Source organism: Leucoraja erinacea, chromosome 5 (assembly GCF_028641065.1).
Source record: "Leucoraja erinacea ecotype New England chromosome 5, Leri_hhj_1, whole genome shotgun sequence".
NCBI lineage: Eukaryota > Metazoa > Chordata > Chondrichthyes > Rajiformes > Rajidae > Leucoraja > Leucoraja erinaceus.
Window position 1 is genome coordinate 49,863,354 of NC_073381.1, and position 16,121 is coordinate 49,879,474.

The 16,121-nt window shown below is 41.4% G+C and overlaps 1 protein-coding gene across 1 annotated transcript in view; it reads right to left on the reverse strand.

Annotated features, from left to right (window-relative positions):
• Positions 1 to 16,121, reverse strand: part of LOC129697221 (chloride intracellular channel protein 5-like) — a 120,361-nt gene that overhangs the window by 102,719 nt on the left and 1,521 nt on the right. The gene's annotated exons all lie outside the window — the stretch shown is intronic.

Consider the following 16,121-nt stretch of genomic DNA (forward strand, 5'->3'; position numbering starts at 1 on the left):
GAAACAAGAATCAATTCAGTATTTAAATCTTTTGAGATACTATATTGTTATTTACTCTTTGAATAGAATACAAGCATTTTCACTGACATCACTCACAGCAAACCAGAGAACACTTTTCACAAAGGAATACCTTCAATGCACGGTGAGGGAAAATATTACCCAAACTCAATGCAACACTTCGTGAAGATCGCAATTTTTTTGCTCTGTATTGCTGGATAGAGAATTCTTCTTTATACTTATTTTCTTGCTTTCTAACTTTTGTCTCTTTTTAAACTTCCACTAATCTCTTGACTTTTCCTCCTTTTGTTTTAAGTTACTTATGACCAAATGCCTTTTTTCCATTTTCTAGACAAGAACAGAAATGCACACCTGCTAGTTACCTTGTGGATAGCGCTTTTGGTTAAACTAAAAGGCTCTTAATAGGAACTCAAAATTGGGGCACTTATGACTTTGCTTCTGTTTTGATTTAAGGATTTAAACAAAAGTCAGCATTAACTAGCCATGCAATATATTAATAATATTGTTTAAATTGCTTGAATGTCAGAGTCTAAAAAAGTACTGCAATTTAATTCATTTATTATAAAAAGCGCGAGGACCAACTTATCATACCCAATACCAACTTGCCCCCATCAGGCTCGCCAAGAAGGCATAACATCACTTTTTCTAGTATTTTAACCATCACCTCTCACAATTTCTCTTGTACCTCTTAACTCTTATCACTAGCCTGTTCTTATCACTACTGTCAACTACCTTCTCACAGGTAAGGTGCTACCTCACTGGATCCCACTTTGTACTTCAGCTGCCTAAAGATTGCCTATATAAGACTGCCTAAAAGATTGACAAGTTGGTAGATAAATGTTTAAAAAAAAAAAATATTGGGCCAATTGGTGCCACAAAATTGGAAAACACTGCCCAAAAGAACTAGTTTGAAGAGAGGAGATTTTAAAGAAATTTGGTGGGAGAGGGTTGAATGTATTAATCATATTCATGCATACCTGTACTACCAAATACCTAGAATAGGGGCTGGTGTTACAGCAGGTTGGACAGCCTAGGTTTTTAATTCACTGGAGTTGAGAGAACAACTTGACTGAAACAAAATCCTGATGCATGGAGAGAAAATGTTTCCTCTTCGAGGATTTAGAACTGGGGCTACTATTCAAAAGTACCCATTTAAGACATAAATGAAGCAAGATTTTTTTTTCTCCCTCTCCTAAAGGGCAAAATTCCTGAATTTTCTTTCCCAAAAGACAATGGAAGCAGTGATTAAGGCTATGATTGATAAATATTTGATAAACAAGAGGATGAAATGCAGATAGATAAAATGGAGGGAAATTAGATCAGATAAGATCTTTTAAATGACAGAGTAGAATCAAGAACCCAAGGCCAATTTTCACTCTTTATTCATTGATGGCCCAGTAGGCCAAGACACAAAATAAGCACACAAGGACAAGAATGATGATTGGATCGTACACAAGTTTTAAATGATTTGGCTGGCAAACCAGCCTTCAGGGCATCAAAATAATTGTACTGTGTTCCATTTTCAATATTAAATATTGTTCAACCAAAAACTGTTTATTGAAATTTAAATTTTTTAGTGAATTTTGAAGTAAAAAGATTTGACATTTATATCTTCTGCTGAACAAGTTTGAAGGTAAAAATCCGAATTTTCTCATTTCATAATGCTAATCTTCTATGTAAGAATCTGATAAAGGCTTTCCTGTTAGTTTAATACAATGCACTTTTCTCCAAATGATCAGGAGAGTCCTGATGGGGTCTTATTAACTCCAGTGACTTCCCGACTGATCTCTCATCCTTTAACTTTTCCATATCTCTTGAACCCCATTCTTTTATTGTGCAAATTTCCACTCAATATTACACCTGTCCCAAAGACTCCCAGTCCTCTAAATTTTAACATTTAACATAATTATCCTCTTCAAATCTCTTTGTAATTTCATTATTTACCATATCTAACATGCGTCACTTTTAATCCATTCCAAATAATCAGCTAACTGTATCCATTCATTTGTCGCATATTTTCTTTCACCTCAATATCACTTATTCCTTAAACTCTCTGCTTGGTCTCCAAAAGCCCTTCTTTTAAATCATGACTTTCTTGACTAAGCCTTGTTATCCTCTCTTATTATCAGTACATTTGACTTCCTCATGCCAGTATGAAATGCCTTGGGGTTGCGCTTTTGTTAAGATATTATATGAACAACATGGTGTTGGTGTTAAATAACAAGTGGTCGGACATGATCATACAAAGCCAGGAATGAGCTAGGATCAGTTTCAGTCAGAATTACAGTAAGCAGTACAAAACAGTTTGATTTCTTTCTTTCCAAGTTGACAATAAAGAGGTCGAATTATATAATTTTTTTCTTGGAAGCATTGAAAAAACACACACAAATAACTGAAAGTGGTATATTCCCAAGAGAAACTGTGAATGAAGCAGCTGTCCTTGGTTAACAACAATCATCAAACATTCATTGTACTCTGGTATGTTTTATATTTACTTCAAAATACTACATAACTTTTCAAAGCCTACCTACCTCAAAACATTAAAAGAAAATCCATGAGACACCGGCTCTTTCACTACCCACCAACATCAGTTGTCATAGTAGCATCCTTACAGTTGGATGCTTTGGCATGTTTTATTCCTTTAAAGAAACAGTTGAAACCTACAACTTGCTCCATTTTGTCTTTCAGCCTGTGTAGCTGTGCAGACAGGAGCAGGGAGAATTGTTCTCAACGATGAACCATTATCAGAGCACTGAACAATAGAGTTTGCATATCTTTTCTGTTAATGTTTCATACAATATTTGAAGCCAACTTTGATTGTTTATAAAGATTGCACCTCAGCTTACAAAAAACATTGCCCAATAAAAGGAGGCAGCAGTGATCTATTTAACTAGTCTCTGCTCAGATGTTGTATCATCCATAAGGAACATCCTGTACCTCATCTACTGACCAGACCACATCCTTCTGAAAAAGCAGCAAGCTGTGCTGCAACAGTGCTGCTAATGTAGAGGAACTTATTAGATAGGCTCACGGATATGCTCTGCATCCTACACACCATTCTCCGACAATTCCACCACTTCCAACATGATCCCACCACCAGTCACATCTTCACCCCTTTCTACTATCCTTGCAAATCTTTGGTTCACTCATCCCCTCACACCCAACCCACCCCACCCCTCCCCAGATACTTTCCCCCACAACAACAGTAGATGCAACACCTTTTCCTGCTTCCTATACCACTTCCCTCACATCCATCCAGTAGTACCTCCAGTCGAGACAGGGGTTCATGTGCACCTCCTCTAATTTCATCACCTGCTGCATCCAGGGCTCCCAATGGGGCCTCCTTTACATTGGCGGGACAAAGTGTAGACTTGCCAAACACTTCTCCTATTCCAGCCACAGTGTTAAAACATTTAATGTTGTAACATTTCAAAAGCAACAACTTGGAAAATAAAGCATTACAGAGGACTTTGACCAAGATTAAACAGTTAAGAATGCAATCCAATAAGTAGTGGTGTGTCTCAGAGGAAGGAAAGTTAAAAAGGCTACTGGGAGGTTAAGAAGGCATCGCCGTGCTGTACACAATAAGTGAATTTCAGACAAGTTGTTTTAATACTGTGCCTGGAATAGGGACTTTTTCCAAAGAATTCAAACTTCTGAGAAAGATGGTCCTGAATTTAGAAGCTGATGCAGCTTTCAAAGATTCAAATGTGGTAATCGAGACAGGTTAATAATTTAGAGATGGTTTTTGATGAGAGGACTGCCAATTTGAAGGGAGTTGGGGCAAAAGTACAAGATAAGTTTCACAAACCAACAATTCTACATGTCTGAGATCAGATGTTTATCAAGAATTGCTTCCAACTTTTACAAAATTGAAGATAGACTCAAAAGTAATACAGCATAGGAAACAGTCCCTTTGGCCCAACGTGCGGGAGGGGGCGGGGCGGGACGGCACTGTGCAGGGCGGGATGGGGCAGGGCGAGGTGGGACCGGACGGGACGGAACTGTGCTGGACGGGACTGAACGAGATGGACTGTGCGGGATGGGGCGGGACGGGACTGCGGGGGACGGGTCTGTGCGGGGGGGGGACCCGTTCACACCGACCAACATGTCCCATCTACACTAGTCAAACCTGCCTGCATTTGGCCCACATCCCTATCCTATCCATTTTCCTATCCAAATGTTCCTCAAACATTGCGATAGTACCTTTCTTAATGACCTCTTCTGGCAGCTTGTTCCATACACCCACCACTTGTGTGAAATAGGTTACCACATGGTGACAATGAGCTGCTTAAAATTGTTGTTTGTCATTTCCCTCCACAGATGCTGCATGACCTGCTGAGTTCTTCCAGCACTGTGTGGAGGAACTTGCTAGGAGCATTTTTACTGTTGAGGGAGATATACCATGTGACACATTGATATGGCCATCATGAGGCTTTTGCAAATCATGCCAGAAGGATTGTGATATTTAAATAATTCCACTCATCTTAGAAGCCCAAGACCTTCAGCAGTTCCTGAAAGAGCATTAGGATGGGCGTTCCCTCATGTTTTGCTCACAATAAATGTGCTACTTCAGCTGTGCAATGGCAACAATGCAGGGTAAACAGTTGATTTATTGGCAATAAAACCAAGGAGAACTTTGAACTGAAACCAGGCAGGTGCTCATCAGCACCACAGATACAGACTTAAAATTCATGTTTATCTGACTGTATGGAGTGTGGGAGCAGGGCAAAGCCTGGCATGCGATTGGAGAATTTAATGTTTTTACTGTTGAGTTCATACCATTATCTATTGGAATAGCACCTCTTATTCTGTTTGGGTAGTTTACAATCCACGGGTACAGATATTAAATTCTTCAATTTCAAGTAATACCCCCTCACTATCCCATTCACCCCACCCCCCCCCCCCCCCCCCCCCCCCACCACCACCACCACACCAGTGTCCACCATCTCCCACCACCTCAATAACCCTTCTCCTTTTCCTTCACTTAACTCCCATCTTCACCCATCTCTTCCAACCATCCCTCAATCCAGCTTTACATTCCACCCATCCTCTTCTCTCCCTATCCTTTTGTCTCTTTTTAACCTCCAACCTTTGGCAGATGGGTGTAACAAGTAACAAACAATTCCCTCCCCAATTTGTCCACCCATCACGTGCCATGCTTTGTCCCATTCTCATCTCTCTTCTCCCCCCCCCCCCCTTCTCCAATTAGTCTGAGGGGTCCCGACCTGAAACTTTGTCTGTCCATTTCCTCCATAGATGCTACCTGGCCCATTGAGTTCCTCCAGCACTTTGTTTTATACACAGGTTTATTTTGCAGGCAGCTTCACTCAAAAGTACAATGTGCAAAATAATCAGCACAGCCCAAGTGCAACTGATTTATGGTTATAATGCAGCAGAACAATAAAATGCAAAGTTCACATAGATACGTTTCTGAAGCAAAGGACAATATACCACACATGCTATCTTTATTGCATTGGTCTTAAATTCCCCATTTTGACCCTTCATGGTTTATTGTGCTTTCGGTGGCAAATTGTGTGAGAGAGCAACTCTGGTGGTTGCAAATTAAAAAGGGAGATGAAGTAACTGAATAAGTTATGGATTCCTGCTACACTGAGCAGGTCACAAAGATACTTTTTTTTCGGTTTTAAGATTTCAAGTCTTGCACTGTGAACTTTTCATCCTGATCATGGAGAATAGGCATTGAGTTTTATCCACAAGAGCATGGAACACAATAACAACACAGTGGCTTTGTTTATGAATCAGGTGTTTCAAATCGGCTTCCCAAATACCTTGGAATGGTACTTTGCTTGTCCATAATAGAATACACATTTTACCCTCCTAATCTCAAGTAACAAATTTTAGGTAGATTCTTCAATGATCACATCATCTATTCACCCCAGAAAAATGTTGAAAATTAATCCCTTCTGCTTATTCTCCTGCCACAAACATAGTCCAGAAGTCCATCCACTTATATTCTACCCTTGCAATTTTGATGGTGGGATCGGCTACCACTTTTGCTAATAAAAGCCCGTTCTACCTTGTGGCCATTCAGCTTCTACATTCTTCAATCTTAGATGAGTCATAAATGTTATCATAACTAAATATTTGGAAAATTGAATTTGAGATTTTACCTCCATCTCACCAGCCATTCCCACAAGAAACACCTTCCCTAATCTAATGTAGCCAGTTCACCATCTTCAATTTGCAATGTGCTTCCAACAGCAATCATCTCCTACTCTCCCCACTCATGTGCCGATTCCTTTTTATCTCATCATGTACAATCATGCTTATGTCTATCCTTAAACTTCAATTCACCAAAACAGCTGCACAAATGTATCTTGTTGCAAGTCCTATTCACCCATCACTCCTGTTCATGCTGACCTACAATACCCATTTCCCACGTAAAGAACATAAAAATTACATCTTAGAAACATAGACATAGAAACATAGAAAATAGGTGCAGGAGTAGGCCATTCGGCCCTTCGAGCCTGCACCGCTATTCAATATGATCATGGCTGATCATCAACTCAGTATCCCGTACCTGCCTTCTCTCCATACCCCCTGATCCCCTTGGCCACCACATCTAACTCCTGTTAAATATAGCCAATGAACTGGCCTCAACTACCCTCTGTGGCAGAGAGTTCCAGAGATTCACCACTCTCTGTGTGAAAAAAGTTCTCCTCATCTCGGTTTTAAAGGATTTCCCCCTTATCCTTAAGCTGTGACCCCTTGTCCTGGACTTCCCCAACATCGGGAACAATCTTCCTGCATCTAGCCTGTCCAACCCCTTAAGAATTTTGTAAGTTTCTATAAGATCCCCTCAAACACCCAAACCTTTCAATGCTTAGCCAGTTACTCGCCTCTACATCATCATTTAACTGGGTTTCAGTAGCAAAGCCCCAATCTCTACACTATCAAATTGCTCTTGAAATTTTACCTCAAGCTTTTGAACACTTCTAATCCCTCTTTTGCCAATGCCCATTTCCCTTGTACTTCCACACTTTAGGTCTCAATGTTTTTCGTCCCAAATACTCCTGGCAACTGTAATAGCACATAACAATGTTAATTCACTTATTTATGAACAACTAATGATGAACAGATACCAGTATACCAGAACCAAACACAGTCAGTCAATGAGAAAAAATATGTACAAATCCAGAATCAACAAATTTACCCCCGGGTAGGTGAGATTTACCCCATGGGATAAATTTACCCTAGGTTGGAAAACCTTGCTTTATGGTTATTTATTTGAATTAAGTTTATTGCTAACTTTTTCCATTGATATTTTTGGAAATGCCTTTCATGAAAAAGTGCAGACTACTAACACTATGCCATTCCACTAATATTAAAATGTTCACTAGGTTACAACGGAGTATGCAAGACACCTTGTGCGGCCTTCACTTGATCCTGACACCCAATACAGGGGGAAAAGTAAAGGAAAGAAGTCTCAGTTCTCAGCCTCAGGGCAATATTTTATGTTGCTTTATTCTTGTGCTGGAAGCGCAATGTTCTTACAGTTTCTGGGAATTGTCTATAAACTGGCTTCTGTACACAAGGCACGCTATAGAAATACAAGGTGTTATTGCATGGAGTTAATACAAAATGTGGTCATGATACTACTTTTTTATTAAGTGAAGCATGGTAAGAGAACCAAGGGTATATACAAAAAAATATCTGTATGCTAAGACGGGTGGAAGTACAATTGAATGTGATTCCCTGTAAACAGCAGGTTAGGTAGCTAAGCAAAGTTAAAGTATTATTAAAGATTTGCCTTAAATGGCCAAGACCAAATGCAAGAATAAGTTAGTAATGTTAAAAAGGTAGACAATATCTGACAAGTTAGACCGCAACTGGAGTGTTAAACATTGTTCTAGTCCCACTGCAATAAGGATAGTGAAGCACTGGAGAAAGTGCAAACAATATTTACAACAATGTTGCAAAGGTTGGAGAATATTAGTAACGATGGCTGAGCTGGAGTTCTTTACTTCAAAGCTGAGTAGACCGAGAAGAGATTTAATGAAGATCAATAAATGTAATTGAATATTCCAAATGAACAGATCAAGTCCTGCAATTTACAGAGTTCACGTTGTTAGGTTCACTGCTTAACAGTGAAATAAATGAAGATCAAAGTGTTGCAAAAGAATAAATTGGCTCAGCCGACAAGCCTTATCCCCCTCAAAGCTTCTATCCTAGACGAGGCTCTGACAAGGGTTTCTTCTATACCCCGTGACTCTACTCCCACCCCCCCCCCCCCCCCCCCACCCACTCGTAACAAGGGCAGAGTCCTCCTTGTCCTCACCTTCCAACCTACCAGCCGTCAGGTACAACAAATAATCGTCCGTCATTTTCGCCACCTCCAACGTGACCCCACCACTCCCCACATCTTCCCATCTCCTCTCCTGTATGCTTTCCGCAAAGACTGCTCCCTCCGTAACTCCCTAATCAATTTGTCTCTTCTCACCCGTACCACTCCCTCTCTGGGCACTTTCCCTTGCAACTGCAGGAAATGCTACACGTGTTGCTTCATCTCCCCCCTGGACTCCATTCAAGGACCCAAGCAGTCTTTCCAGGTGCGCGGCAGAGGTTCACCTGCACCTCCTCCAACCTCATCTATTGCATCCGCTGCTCTAGGTATCAGCTGCTCTACATCGGTGAGACCAAGCGTAGGCTCGGTGATCGCTTCGCCGAACATCTCAGCTCGGTTCGCAATAACCAACCTGATGTCCCGGTGGCTCAGCACTTCAACTCCCCCTCCCATTCTGAATCCGACCTTTCTGTCCCTGGGCCTCCTCCATGGCCAGAGTGAGGCCCACCGTAAATTGGATGAGCAGCACCTCATATTTCGCTTGGGCCGTTTGTACCCCAGCGGTATGAACATTGACTTAACTAATTTTAGGTAGTCATTACTTTCTCCTCCCCTTCTCAGCTCTCCCTCAGCCCACGGGCTCCACCTCTTCTTTTCTTCTTCCCACCCCCCCACCCTCACATCAGTCTGAAGAAGGGTTTTGGCCCAAAACGTTGCCTATTTCCTTCGCTCCATAAATGCTGCCTGGGGTTGATAAGAACTCATTATAGTCAAGGCTGCGTTACACCAATTAGCTCTTACAGCGTTTTTGTTTAACAATACTTAATTGATGTTCTTCTGCCCTGTGCCTTAATCCAAGAATCCAGTTTGCAACTTGCTAATTTCTCCAATGCTAACTCTTTCTTTATACCTTACCAACTTTAAGTTATACTATGTTATACCAAAGGAAGCTATTCCTGTTCCATTTATACGTTGGCTTACTTATTTAGTATCACCATTTTGTTAATTTGTCTTGTTGTATTATTACTATCACTACTTGTTGTATTATTATTTCATCATCACTACTATTATTACCATTAGTGTTAGCAATGTCATTGGTAGTACAACTACCAAGGTTATTATTTTAACTTTATCTATTCATTTAGGTTTACTTCACTTTATTTCTATTTTCTATTTTTCAAATTATTATTATCATTGTTATCATTACTATATTTATTTCATTTTATGTTACTTTACTGATATTGAGCGACTTTGCTGCTTTGGGATGTGGAAATATTGGGAGTTAAGATCGGACTGCTCCATGCGGATGCGAGGACAACGTACCTTGGTGCAATGGGCACTCAAGGTTCGGTTGGGACATTGGGGATCTCAGGTTTGAAAGATGGTTAAGTGATATGTGTCACGACTGTTTGTTGTGTGTATACGTATGTATGTATCTTTTTTTTTTTTTTTTTTTTTATTTTATTTTTTTATTTATTTATTTATTTTTTTATTTATTTATTTATTTATTTTTTCCTTTTACCACCCACACCCCCACTCTCGGCAGCTGGCTTCGATGCGCTCTTCCATCTCAATTTGCATTACTACAGCGCTCTGCCCACTCGTTTGGATATAGCTAAATATGGCCAACACAAACGACACTCTTAGATTTGTCTTGTGGAACGTGAGGGGAGTGGGGGGGTCCTACTAAGACTGATAAGATCTTGGCCTACTTGCAATACCTTAAGGGCGATATATTTTTTATTCAAGAGACACACCTTCGCAACAGAGATGTAACACGGCTTAAGAGAGGCTGGATTAGCCACTTATTTCATTCAAAATTTAATTATAGGGCTAGGGGTACTGCTATCCTGATTCGTAAAAACGTTATGTTCGAACCACAGAAAACTGTGGAAGATCCTGCTGGCCACTTTGTCATGGTTTCTGGCAAACTGCAAGACACACCTGTCATATTGGCCAGTATTTACGGTCCCAACTGGGATAACAGCTCATTTGTAACCAAATTTTTTACATCTCTCCCAAACATTGAAAATTACCACATCATTGTGAGTGGAGATTTTAATCTGGTCCAAGACCCTATACTGGACAGATCTTCGAACAAAGCCTCCACTTTAACTAAATCAGGTAGGACTGCATGCTTTTACCAAACAACTTGGGCTCACAGACCCATGGAGATTTACATTTCCCACGACTAAATTATTTTCATTTTTTTCCCACGTGCACCGTACCTATACCCGTATAGACTTCTTCCTCTTAGATAACAGCCTGCTCTACAAAATCAAATCCAGTGAGTATCATAGTATCGTGATATCAGATCATTCCCTCGATCTTCACTTTCGTAAACTAACCCCTTTAAACAGTGGAGGTTCAACTCCTCATTACTAGCAGAGGCTCACTACAAGCAATTCCTGCACTCTCAAATCATTTTATATCTTGAGCTGAATGACTCGCCGGACATAGCAAGAGGTATACACTGGGAAGCTTCAAAAGCTTATATTAGGGGCCAACTTATCTCTTTTGTCTCCAACCTGAAAAGAGCCGAGACGTCCCAAACGGCAGACCTGTTACGAAAAATAAAGGACATTGATGATAAATACGCATCTGACCCAGACCCTAATTTTTATAAAGAACGCCTTAGGTTGCAAACAGACTTTGACCTCACGTCTACTAATAAAGCTAAGCTACGGCTGCTTAAACCTAGGCAACACTTTTTTGAATCCGAGGATAAAGCTGGGGAGATTTTGGCCCATCAGGCCAGAACCGAGGCGACTTCACAGCTAATTCCAGCCATTAGATCCAGCTTAGGGGAGATTCATACCGATCCTCTTAGAATTAATGAAGCATTTGCTAAATTTTACGCTGAGCTATACGCTTCCGATTGTCCTCCCACTGCAGATGACATGCTCAGTAGTATGACGTTTCCTCGAATTGACGATGAAGCCACAAGAGACGTGGGTGGTCCCATAACTGTTGCTGAGGTCCAAGCAGCCGTCACATCGCTGCAAAGTGGAAAGTCGCCCGGCCCCGAAGGCTTCACTGTAGAATATTACAAAGCTTTCTCTGCTCTCCTCGCACCAGTCCTGAGAGATATGTACAATGAGGCGTTTTTACATCGTCGCCTACCGCCCACCTTGTCGTGGGCTACTATCTCCCTAATTCTTAAAAAGGAGAAAGATCCCCTGCTTTGTAGTAGCTATAGACCAATCTCACTCCTGAACGTGGACCTCAAAATCCTTTCTAAAGTCCTTGCGCTCCGTCTTCAACAAGTGATGCCCTTTATTATCTCGTTAGATCAAACAGGCTTTATGCCAGGCCGACAGTCCTCCCACAATACTAGGCGTTTCCTTAACATCATTCATTCACCAAGTAGTGAGACCCCGGAGATAGTGGTCTCCCTCGAGAAAGCTTTCGACAGGGTCGAGTGGAAGTACCTATACGAGGTGATGGACAGGTTTGCCCTCGGCAATAGTTTCATTCATTGGGTCAGTCTATTGTACTGAGGCCACCGGGGACAAGTATAAACAAACGACACACTGTCGCCCCACTTCCCCCTTCGGAGAGGTACCAGGCAGGGTTGCCAGTTTTCACCACTTCTGTTTGCTGTCGCGATAGAGCCCTTGGCGGTTTGGTTACGCTCAGAGAAGGGCTTTAATGGTATCACACAGTTTGACACAATTCATAAAGTCTCATTGTATGCAGATGACCTGCTCCTGTACATCTCAAATCCAGTCAGCTCTCTCCCTGTGATTACGAATATTTTAGAACGATTCGGTGCGTACTCTGGTTATAAACTTAACTACCAAAAAAGTGAGCTATTACTGATTAACTCATCGGCTAAGCAGCTCCCTCGCTCTTTAACCTCATTTAAATGGGCGGACGGATTTCGCTACCTCGACATTTTTATCACAATACCTATATCTGATATGTTCCGCACAAACATCCTGCCTCTGGTTGAGAAAGCTGAAAGAGACTTTGACCGCTGGTCAGTTTTACCATTATCCCTCGAGGCCCGGATAAATCTGGTCAAGATGGTTGTCCTACCCAAATTCCTGTATCTTTTCCAGCATGTTCCTATATTTATCACTAAATCTTTTTTTGATAAATTAGAAAGGAGAATGTCTAAATTTTTTATGGGGTAGCAAACCGGCCAGAATTCGAAAGACGGTACTACAGTCTCCTAAGAGTGACGGCAGTTTGGCACTTCCTGACTTTAGGCGATACTACTGGGCTGCTAACTTGCAAAAAATCCTGTACTGGATGAATGATGATTGCGACCACCTGCTGACCTGGGTACACATGGAAAAGGCGAGTTCACATCTCCCGTTGCGGTCTGTCCTATGCTCTCAACTCCCCCTTTCTATAACATCTGCGGGGGCAGGCCCAATTGCGTCCCTCTCGCTCAAGATATGGAGTCAATTTAGGAAAAACTTTGGTTTACAAGGCCCTTCCATCTTGACCCCACTGCTTAAAAATCACATCTTTAAACCTTCAAGTACAGACTCCGCATTCAAAACCTGGCATAGTAATGGCATCAGTAGTATCAAAAACCTATACAAGGATGGCATTTTTTCATCTTTTGCAGAGCTTTTGTCCAACTATAGCCTCTCAAACTCCCACCTTTTTCGTTTTTTCCAGATTAGGGATTTTGTGAAGAAGACATTCCCCCATTTCCCAAATCGTCCCCCTGAAACCCTGACCGATTCCATCCTAGCTGTAGATCCCAACCGGAAGAAATGCATCTATTTTTTGTACAACTTGTTAGGGTTGGTTATATTGAAACCTCATTAAAAGCTGTATGGGAGGGCGAGCTGAATACGAAACTAACAGACCAGCAATGGGACTCTGCCTTGGATTTGATCCATTCTTCCTCCATATGTGCCCATCATGGCCTAATCCAATGCAACGTCCTTCACAAAGTCCACTACATAAACGCAAGATTATCTAGAATATACCTGTCTGTTAAAGACACCTGCAACAGATGCAATCAATCCCCTGCCAACCATAGTCATATGTTTTGGTCTTGCCCTAAGCTAGCAACCTTTTGGAGGAGTGCTTTCGACGTGCTAAGCAGAGCCTATGGCCAGACTATTCCTCCAAACACAAATTTTTTGATTATTTAATTATTAAACTCACTCTCAATTGGCTGGTTAATAAATAACAAAATAAATGTTTATCTTAGTCACACGGGCTGGAACATTTTAACCAAACGGGTTAAGAGTAAAATTAAAGGACAGAAACTGTACATCAAAAAATTAACAACAGAATACGTTAGAATCATTCTCACCTGGAAGGACTGCTGGAGTCCATCTCACCTAGAAGGACCTTTACCTCTATCCAGGGTGCAACACCTGTCCCTATATCTCCTCCCTCAACTCAGGAACCCCATCAGCCCTTTCAGGTGTGACCGAGGTTCACGTGCACCTCGTCTAACCATATCCACTATATCCAGTGTCCCCGATGTGGCCTCGTGTATATTGGCGAGACCAAGCACAGACCTGGTGTCCGTTTTGCAGAACACCAGGTCAGTCTCCCAAGGATTACAGGATCTCCTGGTTGCTATCCATTCTAACTCTTCTTCCCAGTCTCATACTGACCTTTCTGCCCTGGGCCTTCTCCATTGATTGAGCAAGGTCACACACACACACTGGCAGAATGACATCTCATAGCCCACTTGCAACTTACAGTATGAATATTAAATGTTTCCATTTTCTTTGATAACGACATAACCTTTCCTCTCTTCCTCCCCCCCCCCCCCCTCTCACTCTCACACACACCATCATTTCTCTTGGTATTCCCCACCTGGACTCGCACTATTACCCATTGCACTATATTTCATCAAATAACTTCACAATTTATTAACTCTTCAATCCATTTGTATCATACCTTCTGTCTTTTCATCTCTTTTCATCTCTGTTTTTTGTCCAACCACCTGCCTATTACCAGAAACCATCCTCACCTTTGTTGGCCTGTTACCCATCAGGCTTTGTGCTGCCCCTACTCTCCCAGCTTTCTTCCCCTACCCCCCAGCGATCAGTTTGAGAAAGGGTCCCAACCCAAAATGTACCTATCCATATTCTCCAAAGATGCTGCCTGTTCCGATGAGCTAATCCAATACCCTGTATTGTCAATTTAAATTGATGTGTGTTAACCACAATAAAAACCTCAGTAAACAAATCTGACAGTGCTGAAATTATCTGTTGAAAACTTATCCAACTTCCAAGTTTACTTGTATTGTCTCCTCAACTACATTATTTAAAAGTCTGTATTGCAAAGTTACACCCGTTGTTTGGCTTGTTTTTAGTACAGGTACTTCGAAATTGCAAGAGAGAATTTTATTGGACCCATCTGTTCCATAAAGCAAACTCCAAAAAGTCTAAAAGGACTTTGCACTCATGTGTCATAAATAAGTTGTATATTTCTGGAACGATATATGACATGATTTAACCCTAAAGACTACATGAAGGATAAGAGAAATTGTGTACAAGATGAAGATCAAAAATGCACTTTAACTAACCTAAATATATATATTTTTCTTGATACCTTAAAGAGCATTAAGACAGCAATTCTTCTGCCAGGCTCGACCCAAATAAATAGAAAAATAATAGTTTAATCACATGTGGCACTTCCCTGCTCCCCACGGCACCTGGTGCAGTGCTGATCACATCAAGGGAGCTAAATTATTAAAACCCCAAATTCGAGCATTGCAGTTACAGTTGTATTTATCCCGAATAAAGGCAATAATAAAGTTGGAATCACTTCATTGAACTCTCATGCGCTACAAGTGCGGATCTTTGAACGATTACAAAAGATTGCGGATAAGAGATCTCGCAATCTGTTTCGCGGAACACCTTCGCTCAGCCCGTGAGAACCAAGCTGACATCCCGGTTGCTGGACACTTTAATTCTTCTTCCCATTCCTACACATACCTTTCTGTCCTAGGTATCCTCCATTGTCAGAGTGAGGCTAACGCAAATTGGAGGATCAGCGTCTCATATTTCGCTTGGGCAGCTTACAGCCCAGTGGTTTGAATTGTGATTCTCTCACTTCAGGTAGACCCGGCACCCTCTTTCCCTCACCCACCCAAGTCGCACTAGCTTCTCATTTTCACCCTACAAACAGCTTACAATGGCCTGTTTCCTTTATCATCGTTACTTTTTTTTGCATAGATTTCATTTATTGTTCTTTATCGCTCGCTGCACATCACCGTCTATATCTCTCGTTTCCCTTATCCCTAACCAATCTGAAGGGTCTCGGCCCTAAACGTCACCCATTCCTTCTCTCCAGAGATGCTACTTGTCCCGCTGAGTTACTCCAGCTTTGTCTAACTTCGCAATCAACAAATCTTTGAAAGACGCTGCCAGCTTCAAGTGGCAATCTGTCTTCAATAGGCCACATTCATTCACAAGCGGCGATTAGCATTCAATTTCGATCAGATCTATAGCGAAGACACATAAAAGCGAAGACACAAAATGCTGGGATATATGATGAATGATTAGAAGCTGTGCCTCACGACGTGGCGGCATATTTTAATGTACGGTTCACGCAGTGAAGAACTACGCAATTCTATTGTTAAACTAATTCAATTTATCTGCTGCGAAAGGATTATTAATGGAAAATTGCTCAAGTGCATAACTTTTGACGCGGTTAACACAACTGTTCTATTCCAAGCAATTCAGACCAACAGTCACAATTGTGGTTGGCAAAAAGTTATTAAACTCCGACTAGCAAGTCATTTATCAAAGGTACACAAAAATGCTGGAGAAACCCAGCGGGTGCAGCAGCGTCTATGGAGCGA